We start from the raw sequence: 24,010 nt of genomic DNA, 5'->3' as shown, positions 1-24,010 counted from the left end.
TCACAATACTTATTCAAGCAGTTCGAATCTACCAGCCACTCCTTGGAAACCCTATGGGTCAATTCTACTCTGTCCTTTAGGGTTGCTATGAGATAGAATCGACTCAACAGCAATGAACTTAGTCTTAGAGGAGCCCTTTGTCTGTCAAAGCTGAGAGTTTTACTTCATACTTTTTAAAACTGCCATGTCTCATGTTACGTGGCTACCCTTACAGGAGCATTTTTGGTGCTAACTTGACTTGTTCTTGGTGAAGGGCTCTGTATTCATTTTCTAGGGCTGCCATAGTAAATTACCAAAAACTCAGTGTCTTTAAAAAAACATATAATCCAAACAGTCCAAAAAGCTGGATTATATGAAGAAGAAGGGGCCTCAGGATTGGAGGAAGACTCATTAACAGCCTAGACATGCAGATGACACAACCTTGCTTACTGAAAGTGAAGACGACTTGAAGCACTTACTGATGAGGATCAAAGACTTCAGCCTTCAGTATGGATTACACTTCAACATAAAGAAAACAAAAATCCTCACAACTGGAACAATAAAAAAATCACAGTAAACAGACAAAATACTGAAGTCGTCAAGGATTTCATTTTACTTGGATCCACAATCAACACCCATGGAAGCAGCCGTCAAGAAATCAAACGACATATTTTATTGGGCAAATCTGCTACAAAAGACCTCTTTAAAGTGTTAAAAATCGAAGATGTCACTTTGAGGACTAAGGTGTGCCTGAACCAAGCCATGATATTTTCAATCGCCTCATGTGCAGCTAAAGCTGGACAATGAATAAGGAAGGCAAAAGAACAGAAACTTGAATTATGTTGTTGGTGAAGAATAATGAATATACCATGGACTGCTAGAAGAATGAACACACCTGTCTTGGAAGAAGTACAGCCAGAATGCTCCTTAGAAAGGTGGGTGGCAAGACTTGGTCTCACGTCCTCTGGACATATTATCAGGAGGAATCAGTCCCTGGAAAAAGACATTGTGCTTGGTAAAGTAGACGGTCAGTGAAAAAGACAAAGATCCTCAATGAGACAGATTGAGACGGTGGCTGCAACAGTGGGCTCAAACATCGCAATGAGAAAGGCCCAGGGCTGGGCACTGTTCCGTTCTGTTGTACACAGGGTCGCTATGAGTTGGAACTGACCCAACAGCACCTAACAACAACATCATAAACTCACTGGATCTCCTGGGGATAGAATGTCATATTCAGTGTAGAATAGATAGAGTTTCTTTGTTTGTTTGTTTACCATATTTACTATCACTTACATTTGATAACTTCCACATTCTGTTGGATCGCTTTTCTTTGGAATGGATACAAACGTGCATCTCTTGCAGTCTGTTGGCCAGGTAGCTAGCTTCCAAATTTCTTTGCATAGTGGAGTGGGCATGAACAGTGCTGCATCTGTTCGTTGAACCAACTCAGTGGGTATTCTGTCAGCTCCTGGAGCCTTGTTTTTCACCAGTGCCTTCAGTGTAGCTTGGACTTCTTGCTTCACTACTACCAGTTCTTGATCATATGCCACCTCATGAAATGACTGAAAGTTGACCATTTCTTTTGGTACTGTGACTCTGTGTATTCTTTCCATCTTTTGTGTGTGTGCTTTAAGTGAAACTTTACAAATCAAGTCAGTCTCTCATACAAAAATTAGTATACAGCTTGCTATGTACTCCTAGTTCCTCTCCCACTAATGAGACAGCACACTCCTTCTCTCAGCCCTGTATTCCCCATGTCCATTCAGCCACTTTCTGTCCCCCTCTGCCTTCTCATCTCCCCTCCAAACGGGAGCTGCCCACATAGTCTCATGTGTCCACTTGAGACCAGAAGGTCACTCCTCACCACTATCATTTTCCATGCTATAATCCAGTCCAATCCCTGTCTGAAGAGTTGGCTTTGGGAATAGTTCCAGTCTTGGGCCAACAGAAGGTCTGGGGATCGTGACCTCTAGGGTTCCTCTAGTCTCAGTCAGATCATTAAGTCTGATTTTTTTATGGGACTTTGAGGTCTGCATCTCACTGCTCTCGTGCTCCGTCAGGGATACTCTGTTTCGTTCCCTGTCGTAGCAGTCTTCAGTTGTAGACGGGCACCATCTAGTTCTTCTGGTCTCAGGCTGATGTAGTCTTGGATTTACGTGGCCATTTCTGTCTTTTGGACTCATAATTACCTTGTATCTTTGGTGTTCTTCATTCTCCTTTGCTCCAGGTGGGTTGAGACCAATTGATGCATCTTAGATGGCCGCTTGATAGTGTTTTTAAGACTGCAGATGCCACTCACCAAAGTGGGATGCAGAATGTTTTCTTAATAGATTTTATTATGCCAATTGACCTAGATGTCCCCTGAAAACATGGTCCCCCTACTGCTGCCCCTGCTACTCTGACCTTTGGAGCTTTTGGTTTATTCAGGAAACTGCTTTTGGTTTAGTCCAGTTATGCTGACCTCTCCTTTATTGTATGATGTCTTTCCCTTCACCTAAAATAGTTCTTGTCTACTATCTCATTTGCGAATATCCTTCTCCCTCCCTTTCTCCCCACCCTCATAACCATCAAAGAATATTTTCTTCTCTGTTTAAACTATTTCTTGAGTTCTTATAATAGTGGTCTCATACAATATTCGTCCTTTTGCAACTGACTAATTTCACTCAGCATAATGCCCTCCAGATTCCTCCAAGCTATGAAATATTTCACGGATTCATCATTGTTCTTGATCTATGTGAAGTATTCTATCGTGTGAATGTACCACAATTTATTTATCCATTCATCTGTTGGTGGGCACCTTGGTTACTTCCATCTTTCTCCTATTGTAAACAGTGCTGCAATGAACATGGTTGTGCATATATCTGTTCATATAAAGGCTCTTATTTCTCTAAGATATATTCCAAGGAGTGGGATTGCCATATGCTATGGTAGTTCTATTTCTAGCTTTTTAAGGAAGTGCCAGATTGATTTCCAAAGTGGCTGCACCATTTTAAACTCCCACCAGCAGTGAATAAGTGTTCCAGTCTCTCTACAACCTCTCGAACATTTATTATTTTGTGATTTGGGATTAATGGCAGCCTTGTTGGAGTGAGATGGTATCTCATTGTAGTTTTGATTTACATTTCTCTAACGGCTAATGATTATGAGCATTTCCTCATGTATCTGTTACCTGCCTGAATGTCTTCTTCGTTGAAGTGCCTATTCCTATCCTTTGCCCATTTTTAAAATGGATTATTTGTCTTTTTGTTATTGAGTTTTTGCAATATCATGTAGATTTTAGAGATCAGATGCTGATCGGAAATGTTATAGCTCAAAACTGTTTCCCAGGCTGTAGGCAATCAGTTTACTCTCCTGGTGAAGACTTTGGATGAGCATAAGTGTTTGATTTTTAGGAGTTACCTAATTTCTCTTTGGGTACTTGTACATTGTTAGTAATGTTTTTTGTTACAATCCCACCCTAATCCTCTTTAACATAAAATTACAATCACAAAATGGAGGACAACTACAGAACACTGGGAATCATGGCCTAACCAACTTGGTACACACATTTTTCGGGGGGGACATAATACAATCCATGACATCCACCTTTTAGTATATTTTGGGGACTGGCTCTTTTAGTCAGAAACAGGTTGAATAAAAGTGCTTACTTACCAGCAGTTTCCCGACAGTGTTGGTGACGGATCCCCAGTTGGATACACACAATCACACTGACTGCATTTGCGGTGCCTCAGCAAGTCCCACTTGCCTTCGTAACACTGATCTCTAGAACAAAACACAGCTCTGTAAGCAAGTCAGTTAAAAATAAAGGCATTGGATATTGAACATCACTAAAGACATAAGTGCATATTGGTTCTGTGTTGGTTGCCAGAATCTAATTCTCTTAATTAATTCATATTTTTTGTAGATATTTTTCTTGCTCCATATACCCAGAGTTCTGTGTACATATAATGAACATTCTACACGTAGGTTTCTCACAAATATTACCCAATGTCATTCATTTTTTTGACCATTCACTCAATGTTCAAGAATAAATTGAAGTATAGGAAATATTCTTATGGTTATTTAACTCTAAGGATGAAGAAATTGCATAGCGGGTCTTGGCTCCCTTTAGAAATTCTCTGCCTGATGCAGTTCCACACAGCAACACGGACCTTCATCTCAGCACAGGAAGAAAGACAGCTTTGTCTCAATATCTGCCACTGCTCTTCACCTTCTACTAAGGTAAAAATTCTTCAGCCTGCCAAGAGCATTGTTCAAGAATTGGCTTCAAATCTCTCCTTGAAAAGTACAGTGAAAAATCTTATAAAAATGTTAAGTTTTATTATTAGGCAAACCACTATTTTGTCAAATCATCGTCTCTATATAAATTTTTCACCACTATGTGGCTTAAGGCAGCAATCAGGTGTGTAATAATGTGTATATCATTACATTTCAAATTATAAAGTGATGTTCCAATGGTTTAAAGAGTTGGAGGGACTATTGTGGCTAGAGAATATTGAATCAAAAAATATTTTGACATGAAAGTTTCAACAACAAATATGTTCCATAACTGTAGGTGTACTTGTAGATAAATATTTAATGTAATAATTCGGATGGTTAAAAAAGACAAAAACAAATAAAAACACATTAAACAGCAGAATAAGTCAATAGATGTCTATTATCATGACAGATACAAACAGAAAACAAAGAATAAAAAATAAGTGCAGCAGAGGTTACCAGCATTATGTAAAAGAGAGGAGCATCTTGACACCGAAATAAAATAGCTAGATGCTTCAAAATGTGCATCCAGCAGCTTTTCCTTTTAGCAGGTGTTGCAATTTCTGATTTATTGGAATTAAACTAGTTGTCCATGTCATTCACGTATTATTTTAGTGCAATAAATCATTTTACAAGTCCCATGCTGTAGAAAAAATGCTTAAATCATTACATAAACATAGCTTTGCTCACAACTCTTCCCATTCTGAATCCATTACTTTTCCCTTTACCACTTCCTAAATAGCTTTGAAAATCTTCGCAAAGCTGTAAACCCAAGTTCTAGTCCCACCACCATTTTATGTGATACTGATCACTCTGTATCCCTGTGAAGTCTTTTTTTTTTTTTTTACCTCGTCACTATTGTCGACTCAACATGTTTACTGCCTTATTGCGCTCTTTACCTGTTGTTGAAGCCTTGGTATTTACTTTCAAATGTCTTTCTTATTTCTCTACCTTAACAGTTAAAACAGTGTTTCATTTTATTTGCTGTTGTTGTTTTCTTTTATTATATTTCTTCTTGTCCACTCAGAGTTCAGGCATGATTAAACATATGGGTAATTACATTTTTGTGGAGACAGAATGGGATTTAGAATCAAGTTTCAATTACCCGGGTTTTACTTCCTTCATTGACTAACTGTATATCGGCAATACTTACTGACTATAAAACTTAATTTCAACATTTGTAAAACAGGTTACAATCTATGCTTTTTTTAGATATATACATTTTTTAAAATTTCAAAATATAAATTCACCAAAAATGATGTTAACATTTAGATTTTTCTTGTGATAAAAAAACTAAACCAAACCTGTTGTCATCAAGTTGATTCCAACTCATACCGACTCTATAGGACAGAGGAGAGCTGCGCCATAAGGGCTTCCAAGGAGTGGCTGGTGGATTTGAACTGTCGGCCTTTTGGTTAGCAGCCAGGTTGTAATCCACTACATCACCAGGACTCCTTTCTTGTAATAAGTCAGATAAATTGATAAGCTTATATTCCAGCTATGTATTTAGTGCATGAAATATGTCAAAGAGAATTATGTAATGTTTAAAAGTTTAAAATGTAAATTGATCAAAAATTATAATAAATTCCAAATAAGTAAGATAAAATGATTAGCTCCAAATCTCAGTAGGGGTTTAAATGCCTTTGAGACCAGTTGGTGCTCCTGTTTTCACCCATTCTCAATGGCACAAACTCAGCATCAGTCTCTGAATAGTGATTATGATGCTAACCCTGTAGACGATCAGGAGTGGTTAGGCTACTATTTTCACATGTTTTGCTGGCTAATAGATTTAAATTATCTTTACTGTCTAATATTTTTTATCTTTTACTTTTGGAGAACGAAGTCAATTGTTCATGTCGTATTATGTATGGTACAGCCCAGAGTGTTTGTAGTGTTCAATACTTTAAATTTCTCACCACTTTCATCATTACTTTTTTGTATAGGAAACTCAGGAATCAAATATTTTATACTGTCCAGCAATGCTTACACTGTAAGTATAAAGTGGGAGCCATTATAACGTTAAGGGAAATATCATTGATACAATGTTGGCTTTTTAATTAGGCAGATTTGTCTTTGTAATCCCACTCTGCCCTTAATTGGCTGATGACTTTAAGTATGCTTCTTTACTTTCCGTAGCCTTGATTTACTCACCCACAGAATGGGACGATGACCTTCATCTGGAAAGAATATACATATATACATATATACAGACGTATGAAGCTTACTTCTGACAATACTAACAAATACTGCTATTTTTTTTTTTTTTGCCTTCTTTACTCCAAGCTTCTAGACGGTTTACTCAGTTACATTTCCTTCCTTCCTTTCTTCTTTCTTTCTATGCTGCCTCTTTTTTTTTCCCTTTCAGTTTTATTGTGAATTCATAAACGCTAGGTTGAATTTCAGTGTTTATATGCTATTGGGGGTATGCATATAAGTAAGCAAATTTAGCTTCCTGAAATTGAAATGTAGGTAATTCCTGCACTGTCTGCCTCACATGACATGCGAAAGTTATTTAAAATAGTAAGAAAATATAAATATGTTACTTATTATCTATTGAATCCATACATCAGGCTAGATAATTTAACTGTCATGTTGAAGTGATAAATTTATAAATATAGATATTAATATTTTGTTATTAATGTAAGAAGAGTAAGTTAGACACCTAATATGAAGAGCAGGTAAGGATTTCAAAAGGATTGGTTCTCAGAAGAGTAGGACTAGAACAGTAATAAACAAAAGGTAAAATATGTTCGTAGCAGGAACATACAGAAGGTTGCTTCTACAATGGTGTTTAAAATAGAATAATGTATATTTGATTAGACAATCATTTATGGGAATAAAAAGATTAAGAAAATTTATCCTTACCTGCAAAATCTTAGAACCGAAAAACCAAACCAAACCCAGTGCCGTCGAGTCGACTCCACTCCTACTCATGGCGACCCTATAGGACAGAGTAGAACTGCCCCATAGAGTTTCCAAGGAGCGCCTGGAGGATTCAAACTGCTGACCCTTTGGTTAGCAGCTGTAGCACTTAACCACTATGCCACCAGGGTTTCCACAAAATCTTAGAAGCAGCAACATATTCATCATATTTCATCCAGAACATTCCTGATGTCCTGCAGTCATGCATTTAAAGTCATTTTTGCAGAAACATTCATTTTTATAGCTACTTACCTTCCTGGTGATTACATCATTGGCTCATAAAGACGAGAAAAAGAACCAAATGCAATTTGGCTGTCTTGACTGGGTCCCAAAGAAGACTATTAAGTTAAACAAATGAATAGAAACATCTTAAATAAGCAATATCTTCTATGTGCAACTGCTTGTGTGTGGCACCAGGAAAATAAACACTAATCAAGGTAATTTTAATTCCCAGTGAAATGAAACATCATATGGAAACATGGGGATTTTACTCTCCCTTGATAATTATATCATCTAGAATCATCTCATGTGAGATTTTTATCATAAAGGAAGGGTCCATGGAAAGGAAATGCCTGACTGGAGCCCGCTGTGGATTATTCTTAATTGCCTCTCCACTCTCACATTCCCAAAAGGAAGGAGGATATCAGGGCTTAATATGACTCAAGTACAGCATGAAAAAATGGAATATGTTTGCAAATGTCAACACAACTATTTGTAAAATAATTAGATATTTATTAAATCATTTTGTGAGAAATGAAGTGGCTCTGATCAGACTTAAATAAATGGGTTGACTAATTTTTTTTTTGTTGTTAATATTTGAATGTACCATGCAACTAGGTTGATGGAAGTTGTATATAAAAGTTATCCAAATCACTCAGTAGGATCATTTCAAAGAATCTGAAAAAAGTTAGGAAAATAAATTTGAAATACTGTGGCACTATGAGTCAACCAGAATTACAGAGCGTTCAGTAAACTGGAGTAAAAAAAGAACTGAAGGTATCATTTTCAAGTCGATTGTTGTTAGGTGCCATCAAGTCTGTTCTGACTCATAGCCAAACTATGTATCACAGAACAAAACACTGCCTGGTCCTGTGCCATTCTTACAATCGTTACTATGCTTGAGCCCATTGTCGCACCCACTGTGTCAGTCTCTCTCTTTGAGGGTCTTCCTTTTTTTCCACTGATCCTGTACTGTACCAAGCATGATGTCCTTCTCCAGGAACTGATCTTTCCTGACAACATGTCCAAAGTATGTAAGACACAGTCTCGCCATCCTTGCTTCTAAGGAGCATTCTGGTTGTACTTCTTCCAAGACAGATTTGTTCCTTCTCTTGGCAGTGCATTCAATATTCTTTGCCAAGGCCAAAATTCAAAGGTGTCAATTCTTCTTTGGTCTTCCTTATTCATTGTCCAGTTTTCACATGCATATTAGGTGATTGAAAACACAATGCCTTGGGTCAGGTACACCTTAGTCTTCAAGGTGACATATTTGCTTTTCAACACTTTAAAGAAGTCCTTTGCAGCAGATTTACCTAATGCAATGCGTCTTTTGATTTGTTTAATTTTTTAAATTTTGTTGTGCTTTAAGTGAAAGTTTACAAATCAAGTCAGTCTCTTACACAAAAACTTATATTCACCTTGTTACATACTCCCAATTGCTCTTCCCCTAATGAGACAGCCTACTCCCTCCCTCCACTCTCTCTTTTCATGTCCATTCCTCCAGCTTCTAACCCTCTCTACCCTCTCCTCTTCCCTCCAGACAGGAGATGCCAGCATAGTCTCAAGTGTCCACCTGATCCAAGAAGCTCACTCCTCACCAGCATCCCTCTCCAACCTATTGTCCAGTCCAATCCCTGTCTGAAGAGTTGGTTTCTGTCCTGGGCCAACAGAAGGTCTGGGGGCCATGACCACCAGGGTCCTTCTAGTCTCAGTCAGACCATTAAGTCTGGTCTTTTTAGAGAATTTGGAGTCTGCATCCCACTGCTCTCCTGCTCCCACAGGGGTTCTCTGTGTTCCCTGTCAGGGCAGTCATCAGTTGTAGCTGGGCACCATCTAGTTCTTCTGGTCTCAGGCTGTTGTAGTCTCTGGTTTATGTGGCCCTTTCTGTCTCTTGGGCTCTTAATGACCTTGTGTCCTTGGTGTTCTACATTCTCCTTTGATCCAGGTGGACTGAGACCAATTGATGCATCTTAGATGGCCGCTTGCTAGGGCCGAAGACCCCAGATGCCAATCTCCAAAGTAGGATGCAGAATGTTTTCTTAATAGATTTTATTATTCCAATTGACTTAGATGTCCCTTGAAACCATGGTCCCCAAACCCCTGCCCCTGCTACTCTGGCTTTCGAAGCGTTCAGTTTCTTCAGGAAACTTCTTTGCTTTTGGTTTAGTCCAGTTGTGCTGACCTTCCCTGTATTGTGTGTTGTCTTTCCCATCACCTAAAGTAGTTCTTATCTACTACCTAATTAGTGAATATCCCTCTCCTTCCCCCCTCCCTCCCATCTCTCTTAACCATCAAAGAATATTTTCTTCTCTGTTTAAACTATTTCTCAGTTCTTATAGTAGTGGTCTTATACAATACTTATTCTTTTGTAACTAATTTCACTCAGCATAATGCCTTCCAGGTTCCTCCATGTTATGAAATGTTTCACAGATTTATCACTGTTCTTTATCAATGTGTAGTATTCTGTCGTGTGAATATACCAAAGTTTATTTATTCATTCATCCGTTAATGGGCACCTTGGTTGCTTCCATCTTTTTGCTATTTTAAACAGTGCTGCAATGAACATAAGGGTGCATATATCTGTTCCTGTAAAAGTTCTTATTTCTCTAGGATATATTCCAAGGAGTGGGATTGCTGGATCTTACGGTAGTTCTATTTGTAGCTTTTTAAGGAAGCGCCAAATTGATTTCCAAAGTGGTTGTACCATTTTACATTCCCACCAACCGTGTATAAGTGTTCCAATCTCTCCACGACTTCCCCAACATTTCTTGTTTTGTGTTTTTTGGATTAATGCCAGCCTTGTTGGAGTGAGATGAAATCTCATTGTAGTTTTGATCTGCATTTCTCTAATGGCTAATGACCATGAACATTTCCTCATGTATCTGTTAGCTACCTGAATGTCTTCTTTAGTGAAGTGTCTGTTCATATCTTTTACCAATTTTTTAATTGTGTTATTTGTCTTTTTGTAGTTGAATTTTTGCAGTATCATGTAGATTTTAGGGATCAGGCACTGATTGGAAATGTCATACCTAAAAACTTTTCCTCAGTCTGGGTAATCTTTTAACTCTTTTGGTGAAGTCTTTGGATGAGCATAGGTGTTCGATTTTTAGGAACTCCCAGCTATCTAATTTTTCTTCTGCATTGTTAATAATGTTTTATATACTGTTTATGCCATGTATTAGGGCTCCGAACAGTGTCGCTATTTTTTCTTCCATGATCTTTATCATTTTAGATTTTATATTTAGGTCTTTGATCCATTTTGAGTTTGTTCTTGTGCATGGAGTGAGGTATGGGTCTCGTTTCATTTTTTTGCAGATGGATATCCAGTTATGCCAGCATCATTTGTTAAAAAAAACTGTCTTTTCCCCGTTTAACTGTTTTGGGGCCTTAGTCAAATATCAACGGCTCATATGTGGATGGATTTATGTCTGGATTCTCAAATCTGTTCCATTGGTCTATGTATCTGTTGTTGTAGGAGTACCAGGCTGTTTTGACTACTGTGGCAGTGTAATATGTTCTAAAATCAGGTAGAGTGAGGCCTCCCACTCTATTCTTCTTTTCCAGGAATGCTTTATTTATCTGGGGCCTCTTTCCCTTCCCTATGAAGATGGTGATTTTTTCTCCATCTCATTAAAAAATGTCATTGGACTCATTAGACCTGGATTGGACTGGACAACGGATTGGAGAGAGAGATGATGAGGAGTGAGCTACTTGTATCAGGTGGACACTTGAGGCGATGTTGACATCTCCTGTTTGGAGGGAAGATGAGAGGGTTAGAAGCTTACAAAATGGTCACGAAAAGAGAGACTGGAAGGAGGGAGCGGGCTATCTCATTGTGTAGTAAGGTGTATATAAGTCTATATGTGAGAGACTGACTTGATTTGTAAGCTTTCACTTAAAGCACAATACAAATTATTTTTAAAAAGTTGGAATTTGGCTTGGAATTGCATTAAATCTATTGATTGCTTTTGGTAGAATAGACATTTTTATAATGTTAAGTCTTCCTATCCATGAGCAACATATGTTTTTCCACATAGGTAGGTCTCTTTTGGTTTCTTGCAGTAGCGTCTTCTAGTTTTCTATGTTTAGGTATTTTACATCTCTGGTAAGATGTATTCCTAAGTATTTTATCTTCTTCGGGGCTATTGTAAGCGGTATTGATTTGGGGATTTCCTTTTCGGTGTTCTTTTCGTTGGTGTAGAGGAATCCAACTGATTTTTGTATGTTTATCTTGTATCCCGATACTCTGCTGAACTCTTCTATTAGTTTCAGTAGTTTTCTGGAGGATTCCTTAGGGTTTTCTGTGTATAAGATATGTCATCTGCAAATAGAGATACTTTTATTTTTCCCTGCCAATCTGGATGTCTTTATGTCTTTATCTAGCCTAATTGCTATGGGTAGGACCTCCAGCACAGTGTTCAATAAAAGTGTTGATAAAGGGCAAACTTGTCTGGTTCCCTATCTCAAGGGGAATACTTTCAGGCTCTCTGCATTTAGGATGATGTTGGCTATCGGTTTTGTATCAAAGCCCTTTATTATGTTGAGGAATTTTCCTTCTATTCCTATTTTGCTGAGAGTTTTTATCATGAATGGTGTCAAACTTTGTCAAATGCCTTTTCTGCATCAACTGATGAAATCATGTGATTCTTGTCTTTTGTTTTATTTATATGATAGATTACATTAATGGTTTTTCCAATGTTGAACCATTCCTGCATACGTGGTATGAATCCCATTTGGTCATGGTGAATTATTTTTTTGATATGTTGTTGAACTCTATTGGCTAGAGTTTTGTTGAGGATTTTGGCATCTAAGTTCATGAGGGATATAGGTCTGTAATTTTTGTGTGTGTGTGTGATGTCTTTATGTGGTTTTGGTATCAGGGATATGGTGGCTTCACAGAATGAGTTTGGGAGTATTCTGTCCTTTTCTGTTCTCTGAAATACCTTTAGTAGTAGTGGTGTTAACCCTTCTCTGAAAGTTTGGTAGAACTCTTCAGTGAAACTGTTCGGGTCGGAGCTTTTTTTTGGGGGGGGAGAGTTTTTTGATTACCTTTTCCACCTCGTCTTTTGTTATGGGTCTATTTAGTTGTTCTACCTCTGTTTGTGTTAGTTTAAGTAGGTAATGTGTTTCTAGGAATTCATCCATTTCTTCTAGGTTTTCAAATTGTTAGAGTACCATTTTTCAGAGTAATCTGATATGAGTCTCTTAATTTCAGTTGGGTGTGTTGTGATATGGCCCATCTCATTTCTTATTCGGGTTATTTGGTTCCTCTCCTGTTTTTCTTTTGTCAGTTTGGCCAGTGGTTTATCAATTTTGTTCATTTTTTTCAAAAACACTAGCTTTTGATCTTGTTAATTCTTTCAATTGTTTTTATGTTTTCTATTTCATTTAGTTCTGCTCTAATTTTTATTATTTGTTTTCTTCTAGTGCCTGTGAGTTTCTTTTGTTGCTGTCTTTCTATTTCTTCAAGTTGTAGAGATAATTCTTTCATTTTGGCCATTTTTTCTTTTTGTATGTGTGCATTTATTGATATAATTTGGCCTCTGAGCACCGCTTTTGCTGTGTCCCAAAGGTTCTGTTAGGAAGTGTTTTCATTCTTATTGGATTCTATCAATTTCTTTATTCCATCCTTATTTTTTTTTTTTAATGTCTTCTATAATCCAATCTTTTTGGAGCAGGGTATTGTTCAGTTTCCAAGTGTTTGATTTCTTTTTCCTGTTTTTCCTGTTATTGATTTCCACTTTTATGGCCTCTGGTCAGACAAAATGCTTTGTAATATTTCAATGTTTTGGATTCTGCTAAGGCTTGTTTTATGGCCTAATATGTGGTCTATTCTAGAGAATGTTCCATGTGCACTAGAAAAGAAAGTATAGTTGGTTGCTGTTGGGTGGAGTGTTCTGTATATGTCTATGAGGTCATGTTAGCTGATTGTGGCATTTAAATCTTCCGTGTCTTTATTGAGCTTCTTTCTGGATATCCTGTCCTTCAGCGAAAGTGGTGTGTTGAAATCTCCTGGTATTATTGTGGAGCTATCTATCTCACTTTTCAATGCTGATAGAGTTTGTTTTATGTATATTGCAGCCCTGTCATTGGGTGTGTAAATATTTAATATGGTTATATCTTCTTGGTGTATTGTCCCTTTAATCATTATATAGTGTCCTTCCTTATCCTTTCTGATGGATTTAACTTTAAAGTCTATTTTGTCAGAAATTAATATTGCTACTCCTGCTTTTTTTGATTGTTGTTTGCTTGATTTTTTTTTCCATCCTTTGAGTTTTAGTTTGTGTTTCTAATTCTAATGTATGTTTCTTGTAGGCAGCATATAGACGGATCTTGTTTTTTAATCCATTCTGCCACTCTCTGTCTCTTTATTGGTGCATTTAGTCCATTTACATTAAGAGTAATTATGGATAGGTGTGCATTTAGTGCTATCATTTTGATGTCTTTTTTTGTGTGTTGACAGTTTCTTTTTCCCACTTGATTTTATATGCTGAGTAGATTTTCTTTATATATTGTCTTTTCCTCATATTTGTTGTTGTTGATTTTGTTTCTGCTGAGTCTGTATTTTTCCCTTGTATTTTATTTTGATGAGTAGGATAGTTTGTCTCCTTTGTGGTTACCTTATTCTTTACCCCTATTTTTCCAAATTTAAATGTAACTTCTATTTCTTTGTATTGCCATATTTTCCTCTCCATATAGAAGGTGTATGATAACATTTCTTACTCCCTCTTTATTATTCTAATGTTGTCTTCTTTTATATGATAACATTGCTGTTACCCTGTTTTGAGCTTTTTTTTTTTTAAATAATTTTGCTTTGTTTTTTTGGATTTCTCCATCTGGGTTGACTTCTGGTTGCTCTGCCCAGTGTTCTAGTCTTTGGTTGATACTGATATTATCGATTTTCTAGCCAAAGAACTCCCTTTAGTATTTCTTGTAGTTTTGCTTTGGTTTTTATGAATTCTCTAAACTTCTGTTTATCTGGAAATGTCTTAATTTCACCTTTATATTTGAGAGACATTTTTGCTGGATATATGATTCTTGGTTGGCAATTTTTTCCTTCAACTTTTTATATGTCATCCCATTGCCTTCTTGCCTGTGTGGTTTCTGCCTAGTAGTCCAAGCTTACTCTTATTGGCTCTCCTTTCTAGGTGACTTTTACTTTATCCCTAGCTACCCTTAAAATTCTTTCTTTATCTTTGGTTTTGGCAAGTTCAAGTATAATCTGTCTTGGAGACTTTCTTTTGACATCTGTCTCATGTTCAGTTAGATGAGTATCTTGGATAGATATCTTCTCATCTTTCATGACATCAGGGAAGTTTTCCGCTAAAAAATCTTCAACAATTTTCTCTGTATTTTGTGTTATCCCTCCCTGTTCTGATACTCCAATTACTCGTAGGTTATTTCCCTTGATACAGTCTGCCATGATTCTTAAGCTTTCTTCATTTTTTAAAAATTCTTTTGTCTGATTTTTCTTCAAACGTATGAGTGCCAAGTGCTTATCTTCAAGTTCAGAAATTATGCCTTCCATATGCTCAAATCTGCTTCTCTGGCTTTCTATTGGAGTTGTTTATTTCTTTAATTTTATTGTTAATTTTCTGAATTTCTGATTGCTGTCTGTCTATGGATTTTTCCAGCTTATGAAATTTTTCCTTATGTTCCTGAATAATCTTTTTAATTTCTTCAATTGCTTTATCTGTATGTTCCTTGGCTTGTTCTGCGCATTGCCTTATTTCCTTCTTGATGTTTTGAAAGGTTCTGCATATTAATGTTTTGTTTTCTGCCTCTGGTAATTCCAGGAATGCACTTTCATCTAGAAGATCCCTTGATTCTTTGTTTTGAGAGTTTGTTGAGGTGATTATGGTCTGTTTCTTTATGTGACTTGAAATTGACTGTTTTCTTTGAGCCATCTATAAGTTATTGTATTAGTTTATTTTATGTTTGCTTACTGTGTCATAGCTTCTTGCTTTGTTTTGTTTTGATATGCCCAGATGGGTTGCTTGAGTGAGCTAACTTGATTATTTTCAATTTTGGTGCTCTGATGTCCTCTCACCAGATGGTTAGAGCTGTTATCAGGCAGATCAGTCTAGGAGTGCATTCAGTTTTCTTGTATGAATTCAGCTCAGTTGTCTAGGTAGCTGATCATCAAGTGTGTGGTGCAGGCTGTGTCCTACACCCTTAGAGGGGCAGGGGTGATTGGTGCAGGTACCTGTATCTGGTTGTAGCAGGTGGTCATACTCTGAACAAGGCAGGGGGCTGAGAATCATCCCCCAAGTGTCTCTGAAGAAAGTGTGCCCCTATTCCCTAGAGTGTACAGTTGGGTGGGTTCTTTAGATGGACCATGAGCACCCAATATTTTTGGTTGTAAGGACTGAGAAGTACCAGTTATCCTCGGACCCCTTTTGTGGTTGGCTGGGTGACCTGAGTGGAGCCATCTGTCCTTAGGCCCCTGATATGGGTAGCTGAGGACCCTGTTTAATAGGCAAAGCAATGTCAAACATCAAACACCCACCTTTCCACTGCACAGCTGAAATAGTTGCTGTCTGCCAACAGGGGCCTATTCTCCTGAAATAGGCCCAGACAGGTCCATGCAGAGGGGAAAGGTTGTCAAAGTCCATGGACCGCTTATGTCTGATCAGGAGCTGCTTCTGTCCTGAGCTTCCCTGGTTAATGGAGCTGGTAAATTAAGATTTTCCCCAGTTGCAAATTTACTCCTTCTCAAAGCCCGTGAGGATGGGTCTAGGCTCTAAACAGGACCTATCTCAGGCCCAGGGAAGTCAGCCACTGAAGCCATCTTGGGAGTAGGGGGGTGGGGGTGCAGAGTGGGGATTGCAGTGAAATATATGAAGGTAATTAGCTTTTGCTGAGAGCGCCATTCTTCTCTGGTTCCGGAGGTCTGAGTAGGCTGTATGGCTGGCTGCTTCTCCCTGAGGAAACTGTGGCCGAACGCTAGTACCAACCAGCCACTGCAGCTCCTGGGAATGGTGCCTGAGGGTTCCCCATGATTCAGGTCTGGTAACTCCTCTCCACTTCTGAACCATCTCTTCCTCCCCCTGCCCCTCAGTTCTTTTTCTAAGCTTGCCTTTGATACTCAGGGCTCCTAGCTTGTCATAAATATACTTGTTTCACTTGTTTTTTTCAGGTGTTTGTTGTAAAGAGAGCTCGCTGGAAGCGCCTGTCTATTCTGCCACTTTGGCTCTGCCTCTGGAAATAGCATCTTTTGATTTCTTGATTGCTGCTGCTATGGGTATTGATTGTGGATCCAAGTAAAATGAAATCCTTGACAACTTCAATCTTTTTTCTGTTTATCATGGTTTGGCTTATTGGTCCAATAGTGAGGATTTTTGGTTTTTTATGTTCAAGTGTAATCCATAATGAAGGCTGTAGTCTTTTATTTTCCTCAGTAAATGCTTCAAATCCTCTTCACTTTCAGCAAGCAAAGTTGTGTCATCTGCATAATGCAGGCTGTAATGAGTCTTCTTCCAATTCTGATACCTCATTCTTCTTCATGTAGTCCAGTTCCTCAGATTATTTGCTCAGCACAGAGATTGAATAGGTATGGTGAAAGGACACAACCCTGACACTCACCTTTCTTGTCTGTAAACCACTCAGTCTCCCCATGTTCTGTCTGAACAATTGGCTCTTGATCCATGGACAGGTTCCTGATAACACAATTATGTGTTCTGGAATTCCCATTCTTCACAATGTTATCCGTAATTTGTTATGATCCACACAGTCAAATGCCTTTGCATAGCCAGTAAAACACAAGTAAACATCCTTCTGGTATTCTCTGCTTTCAGCCAGGATCCATCTAACATCAGCAATGATATCCCTGGTTCCACTCCCTCTTCTGAATCTGGCTTGAATTTCTTGCAGTTCCCTGTTGTTATACTGATATTCAAATCTATTAATGTCCCGTTTATCTTACCATTAATAAGGACCAGTTATAAAAATATATAAATGGTCACCTAATGGTATTAAAAATATGATATTCAAGTCAGCTATTATAGAGACCTCTTTGGTTTAGGGTCTGTCAAAACCAATATGCCTATTGTTCATAGGAGACATCTATGATATCTCACTGGTTTCTAGTCATGCTTGTAGAGCAAGTCAAAATTTCACCCAAGCTCCTGTCAGTATTAATTATATAAAATACATATGGGTTGGGACGGGTGTATATCATCGCCATTATTATCAGCAACAGCACTTTTTTTGCATTATCACTAAATCAGTTAAAATTTGTTTTAACTGGGTTAAAAAAAAAAAAAACCTGAGTTCAAACTTGTATAATAATTACAGGTGCATGAACCCCTTTAGGAAAAATAAACAACTGACCTAATTAGACAACATCTGGTTTAATTCATGCTCCAGACATAATCACGACAAATGGGATTACAGTTATTGGTGAAATGGTTAGATTATATCCTTGGAACTGGGCTTGAACTCTATCCTAGTTGATTGACAATCCACAAGCTTCATTGACTTAAAATGTGGGGATATTTCTCATTTATAATACCTCTTGGATGTGAGTCAAGTGCAAATCTGCTCTGTATTATCATCTTTCCTATTTCATTTGTGGTTAGCAGCTCTTATGTTAGCCACTATCATGGCAAATGCATAGGAATATGCCTGGAACCAGATAAATGGCACTTAATTCTTCTGTTTGAATGTGGAATCCTTCACTTCACTCATATTCCATTTGCCCAGCAAGTCATATCGCAAATCCTGACGTGAAAGAGAAGAGAAATACCCCGCTACTCAGGATGCACCAAGGATAACCCTCTCCCTTGTTTCTAGGTATAGTGAATTAATCATATATTTCATATACCATTAGGCCTGTATTTGGCTTCCATATCATGTTCTTATATTAGTCGTGGAATCGACTCGAAGGCACTGGGTTGGGATATTAGTCAGAATTTACTACAATAGTGCATGAAAGACAACCACAGAATCTTAGTGACAAATAATAAAAAGTATTTCATGCAACTCTACAGATCAGCTAGGTTTTGAGTTCAGGTTGTTTCCATGCATCTCTTAATTTCCTTGGACAAGTTGAAGGGGCAGCAGACACTTGAGGCATGTTCATCTCATGGTAGAACTTCAAGCTTTCAGAGGAGAAGTCTCTTACAGACTAGGCTGGGAAACACCACACTCACACTCATATCCACATTCCATTAACCAAGTACCATGGCCAAGACTAGTGTCAGTGGGTCAGGAAATATACTCCTCCCATGGAGACAGTGTAGGTCTATGTGTGTGGGGGCAAGCAGGGGAATAATGTCAATATTTGGTGACTAATAATCTAATCTACACAAGTTGCATTCACTCATCCAAGAAATACTTTCTGGACACAAATATTTTTTTCGGGTACCAAGCAGGATGTCAAAGTATATGCATTCTAGTTGTTGTTAGCTGCCATCAAGTTGGTTCCGAGTTATGGTGACTTTATGCATCATAAAATGAAAGATTGCCATGTCCTGTAACATCTTCATGATCTTTGGTATTTTGAGTCCATTGTTGCAGCTATTGGGTTAATCCGTCTCACTGAGGGTTTCCCCCATTTTGGTTGGCTCTCTACTTTACCAAACATGGTACCTTTTTCCAGCAATTAGTTTTTCCTGATGACATGTCCAAAGCAAGCAATTTGAAGTCTCACCATCTGTCATGGATTGAATTGTGTCCCCCCCCCAAAATATCTGTCAACTTGCCTAGGTCATGATTCCCTTGTACGATTCTATGATTGCCTATCATTTTACGATCTGATGTGGTTTCGCTAAGTGTTGTACACCCCATCACTATGATGTAATAAGATGGATTAGCAGAAGTTATGTTGATGAAATGTATAAGATCAGGTAGTGTCTTAAGTGAATCTCTTTTGAGATACAAAAGAGAGAAGTGAGAAGAGAGACATGGGGGCCTCATACCACCGAGAAAGGAGTGCTGAAGCAGAGCATGTCCTTTGGGTCTGCACTGAGATGCTCCCAGACCAAGGGAAGATTGATGACAAGGACATTCCTCCAGCGCAGACAGAGAGAGAAAGCCTTCCCCTGGAGCTCACGACCTGAATTTGGACTTGTAGCCTACTAGACAGTGAGAGAATAAATTTTTCTTTGTTAAAGCCATCCTCCTGTGGTATTTCTGATATAGCAGCATTAGATGACTAAGACACCATCCTAATTTCTAAGGTACATTTTGGTTGTATTTCTTCTAAGACTGAATGACTAAACATTCATTCTATTGGGAGTCTATGGTATATTGAATATTCTTCATCAATACTGGAGTTTGCATGCATCGATTCTTTTTCTAGTAGTAGACAGAAATAGATACACATAATTACATATATATAGTAAGATGGTGCCTTGCTATCTGAAGAAAAATTTAAAAAGTAAGGTAAAAGGACAAGATAGTAACTGGTTCAGGGATGAAGTCTCTCTATGATTTCTAGAAGCAGACTGCTCAAAGCAAATGAACTGGCTAAAGCCCTAAAATAAGAGATGAGTTATTATCCAAAGAAGAAACCTCAGCAAAATATAGATGTAATACAATGAAAGAGCCCAGTGAGGTAATAGGAATTGAGGAGCATACAATAATGGAGGCCATGTGGAGTTGGGCCTTGAGTTTAATTTTAAAAGCTTTCCATTCAACTCAAGTTTTTGTAAAATTGAGTAGAACCTTAATAAAATCTAACATACTTTAAATGGATTATTCCATGTGCTTTATGGTACAAAGATGGGCACAGTAAGACCATTTAGGTAGATACTACAAAAGTACAGGTGAGTAAGTATGATGACTTGAACCATCAACTATGGAAAATAGCAAAAGTAGCAAAGTCCTGAAGACAATGAGGAAATGCTGAATAATGCATTCTTTGAGAGAACAGTGGAGTCAGGGATGCTACTAAAGCTTTGGTTGAATAAAGGCATCATTTAACGATAGGGTGAAGATTGAGCAGGAAAATATCCTGGAGAGCGTAATCAACCTTTAAACTTCAAATATGTCAATTTTGAATACTTAATATATATCCTCATGGAGATATTACCTTGGAAGTTGATATTCAACCATGGATTTCAGGGAAGAGATTCTATTTGGAAGTATAAATTTGGTTGTAGAAATTAAACAATGACATAAACTAAAAAAAAAAAAAAAAACTGGATTTAGTCAAATGAGAAGTCTGTTTATTTAAATAAGGACACAGCACTGTTCATTTATTACAAAATGTCAGGTATCTGGTAGGGGCTGTTACTTATTTTTTGGTATTACTCTGGCTACTATTGGGCCTTTACATACCTACATAAGTTTTAGAATTAGTTTGTCATTTTCTTTACAAATTTTGTTGTGATTTTTATTAGATTTGCGTAGAATATATAAACAGTATTGGTGGAATTTAGTCTTCTTAACCATTAACTTTCTATAACTCAAGAATTATTGAGATCTACCTTCATGTCAATATTATAATTTTATCCATGAAATCCTTGAGTGGATATGTGTGTTCACGAGTCTAGGAGTGTGTGCATGCAAGTGTGCATTCATATACACGCGTGTAAGTCTGTTCACAGATATACATTAACAAAATATAATCAATAAAATACCAAAAAAACACTGAATAGAAAATACCTAAACCAGAAAGCTACTGAACCATTAAAATCCAAAGCAAATTGCTGTCGTATAATTTTTATGTTACTTTTATCAAAATATCAAGAAAGTTGCAATTCTTATACTTTGTAGTATATTTCACACACAGGGCATAGTGAGGGTAAGGAGTTTCCAGGGGCAATCTTTAAGTTCAGCCTTTCCCTATCCCAAATTTCAAGATGAATAGATGTTGATGAGTCAGCAGAAATGTCTTCCCCCCTCTTGTCTGGCTTTCATATATGTGGCGCCTAAAATCATTCTGTACCTTGTCTGCTGCACCCTTGGACTTGGACCCTGGTGCATGTGCCCTCCTCTGCCCCCCTTTTGCTATGCTTCTGTTTAGACAATGGAGAATATAAAATAGAACAAAACGATGTGATTAATAATCCCTCTTGCAAAAAAGACTCGGAAAAACAAGTGAATTGATCACATACATAACAATCTATGAACCCTGAACAACAAACACAGATTTAGAGATGGAGAATGAACAAATACGGAGAGGCAGCGATTGTTTTCAGAGCCTGGAGCCAGCTTACCAGTCAGCAGATTTTCTGGAAAAACTAGTTTCCCAGTGATGGCTCGGAGACAGCAGTCCATATCAAACCACATAAAGAAGCAGACCATGACAGCTTCTACAACCCCCCAAACAAAAGAATCAAAATCTTTGTCAAATGAAGATACAATCCTGGAATTATCAGATACAGAATAGAAAAAACTAATTTACAGAATGCTTCAAGACATCAGAAACGAAATAAGGCAAACTGCAGAAAAAGCCAAGGAACACACCAATAAAACTGTTGAAGAACTCAGAAAGATTATTCAAGAACATAGTGGAAAAATTAATAAGTTGCAAGAATCCATAGAGAGACAGCATGTAGAAATCCAAAAGATTAACAATAAAATTACAGAATTAGACAACGCAATAGGAAGTCAGAGGAGCAGACTCGAGCAATTAGAAGGCAGACTGGGACTTCTGGAGGACCAGGGAATCAACACCAACATAGCTGAAAAAAAAATCAGATAAAAGAATTAAAAAAAATGAAGAAACCCTAAGAATCATGTGGGACTCTATCAAGAAGGATAACTTGCGAGTGATTGGAGTCCCAGAACAGGGAGGGGGGACAGAAAACACAGAGAAAATAGTTGAAGAACTCCTGACACAAAACTTCCCTGACATCATGAAAGACGAAAGAATATCTATCTGAGATGCTCATCGAACCCCATTTAAGATTGATCCAAAAAGGAAAACACCAAGACATATTATCATCAAACTCGCCAAAACCAAAGATAAACAGAAAATTTTAAAAGCAGCCAGGGAGAAAAGAAAGGTTTCCTTCAAGGGAGAATCAATAAGAATAAGTTCAGACTACTCAGCAGAAACCATGCAGGCAAGAAGGGAATGGGATGACATATACAGAGCACTGAAGGAGAAAAACTGCCAGCCAAGGATCATATATCCAGCCAAACTCTCTCTGAAATATGAAGGAGAAATTAAGATATTTACAGATAAACACAAGTTTAGAGAATTTGCAAAAACCAAACCAAAGCTACAAGAAATACTAAAGGATATTGTTTGGTCAGAAAACCAATAATATCAGATACCAGCACAATACAAGGTCACAAAACAGAATGTCCTGATATCAACTCAAATAGGGAAATCACAAAAACAAACAAATTAAGATTAATTAAAAAAATAACAATACACATAATGGAATCATGGAAGTCAATAGGTAAAAGATCACAATAATCAAAAAGAGGGACTAAATACAGGAGGCATTGAACTGCCAGATGGAGAGCGATACAAGGCGATATAGAATGATACAAGTTAGGTTTTTACGTAGAAAAATAGGGGTAAATAATAAGGTAACCACAAAAAAGTATAACAAATCCATAACTCAAGATAAAAGCCAAGAAAAATGTAATGACTCAACCAACATAAAGTCAAACACTATGAAAATGAGGATCTCACAATTTACTAAGAAAAACGTCTCAGCACAAAAAAGTATGTGGACAAATGAAATTGCCAACACCACACATGAAAAGGCATCAAAATGACAACACTAAACACTTATTTATCTATAATTACGCTGAATGTAAATGGAATAAATGCACCAATAAAGAGACAGAGTCACGGACTGGATAAAGAAACACGATCCATCTATATGCTGCCTACAAGAGACACACATTAGACTTAGAGACACAGACAAAATAAAACTCAAAGGATGGAAAAAAATATATCAAGCAAACAATAAGTAAAAAAGAAGAGGAGTAGCAATATTAATTTCTGACAAAATAGACTTTAGACTTAAATCCACCACAAAGGATAAAGAAGGACACTATATAATGATAAAAGGGACAATTGATCAGGAAGACATAACTATATTAAATATTTATGCACCCAATGACAGGGCTGCAAGATACATAAATCAAATTTTAACAGAATTGAAAAGTGAGATAGACACTTCCACAATTATAGTAGGAGACTTCAACACACCACTTTCGAAGAGGGACAGGAATTCCAGTAAGAAGCTCAATAGAGACACGGAAGACCTACTTACAACAATCAACCAACTTGACCTCATTGACTTATACAGAACTCTCCACCCAACTGCTGCAAAGTATACTTTTTTTTCTAGCGCACATGGAACATTCTCTAGAATAGACCACGTATTAGGTCATAAAACAAACCTTTGCAGAGTCCAAAACATCGAAATATTACAAAGCATCTTCTCAGACCACAAGGCAATAAAACTAGAAATCAATAACAGAAAACCTAGGGGAAAAGAACTCAAATACTTGGAAAATGAACAATACCCTCCTGAAAAAAGACTGGGTTATAGAAGACATCAAGGAGGGAATAAGGAAATTCATAGAATGCAACGAGAATGAAAATACTTCCTATCAAAACCTCTGGGACACAGCAAAAGCAGTGCTCAGAGGCCAATTTATATCGATAAATGCACACATACAAAAAGAAGAAAGAGCCAAAATCAGAGAACTGTCC

General features: G+C 37.5%; 1 long non-coding RNA gene across 1 annotated transcript; it reads left to right on the top strand.

Moving 5' to 3' along the window:
• The first annotated feature begins 1,198 nt into the window (after positions 1 to 1,198).
• On the top strand, positions 1,199 to 8,509 carry LOC135229194 (uncharacterized). Its single transcript, XR_010319968.1, has 2 exons — positions 1,199 to 4,200; positions 6,180 to 8,509. It is a non-coding gene; the product is annotated as an uncharacterized LOC135229194 (long non-coding RNA).
• The last annotated feature ends 15,501 nt before the right edge of the window (positions 8,510 to 24,010 follow it).

Source organism: Loxodonta africana, unplaced genomic scaffold, assembly GCF_030014295.1.
Source record: "Loxodonta africana isolate mLoxAfr1 unplaced genomic scaffold, mLoxAfr1.hap2 scaffold_132, whole genome shotgun sequence".
Lineage (NCBI taxonomy): Eukaryota > Metazoa > Chordata > Mammalia > Proboscidea > Elephantidae > Loxodonta > Loxodonta africana.
Note: the sequence above shows the minus strand (reverse complement) of the source record. Positions and strands in the feature narration are given on the sequence as shown.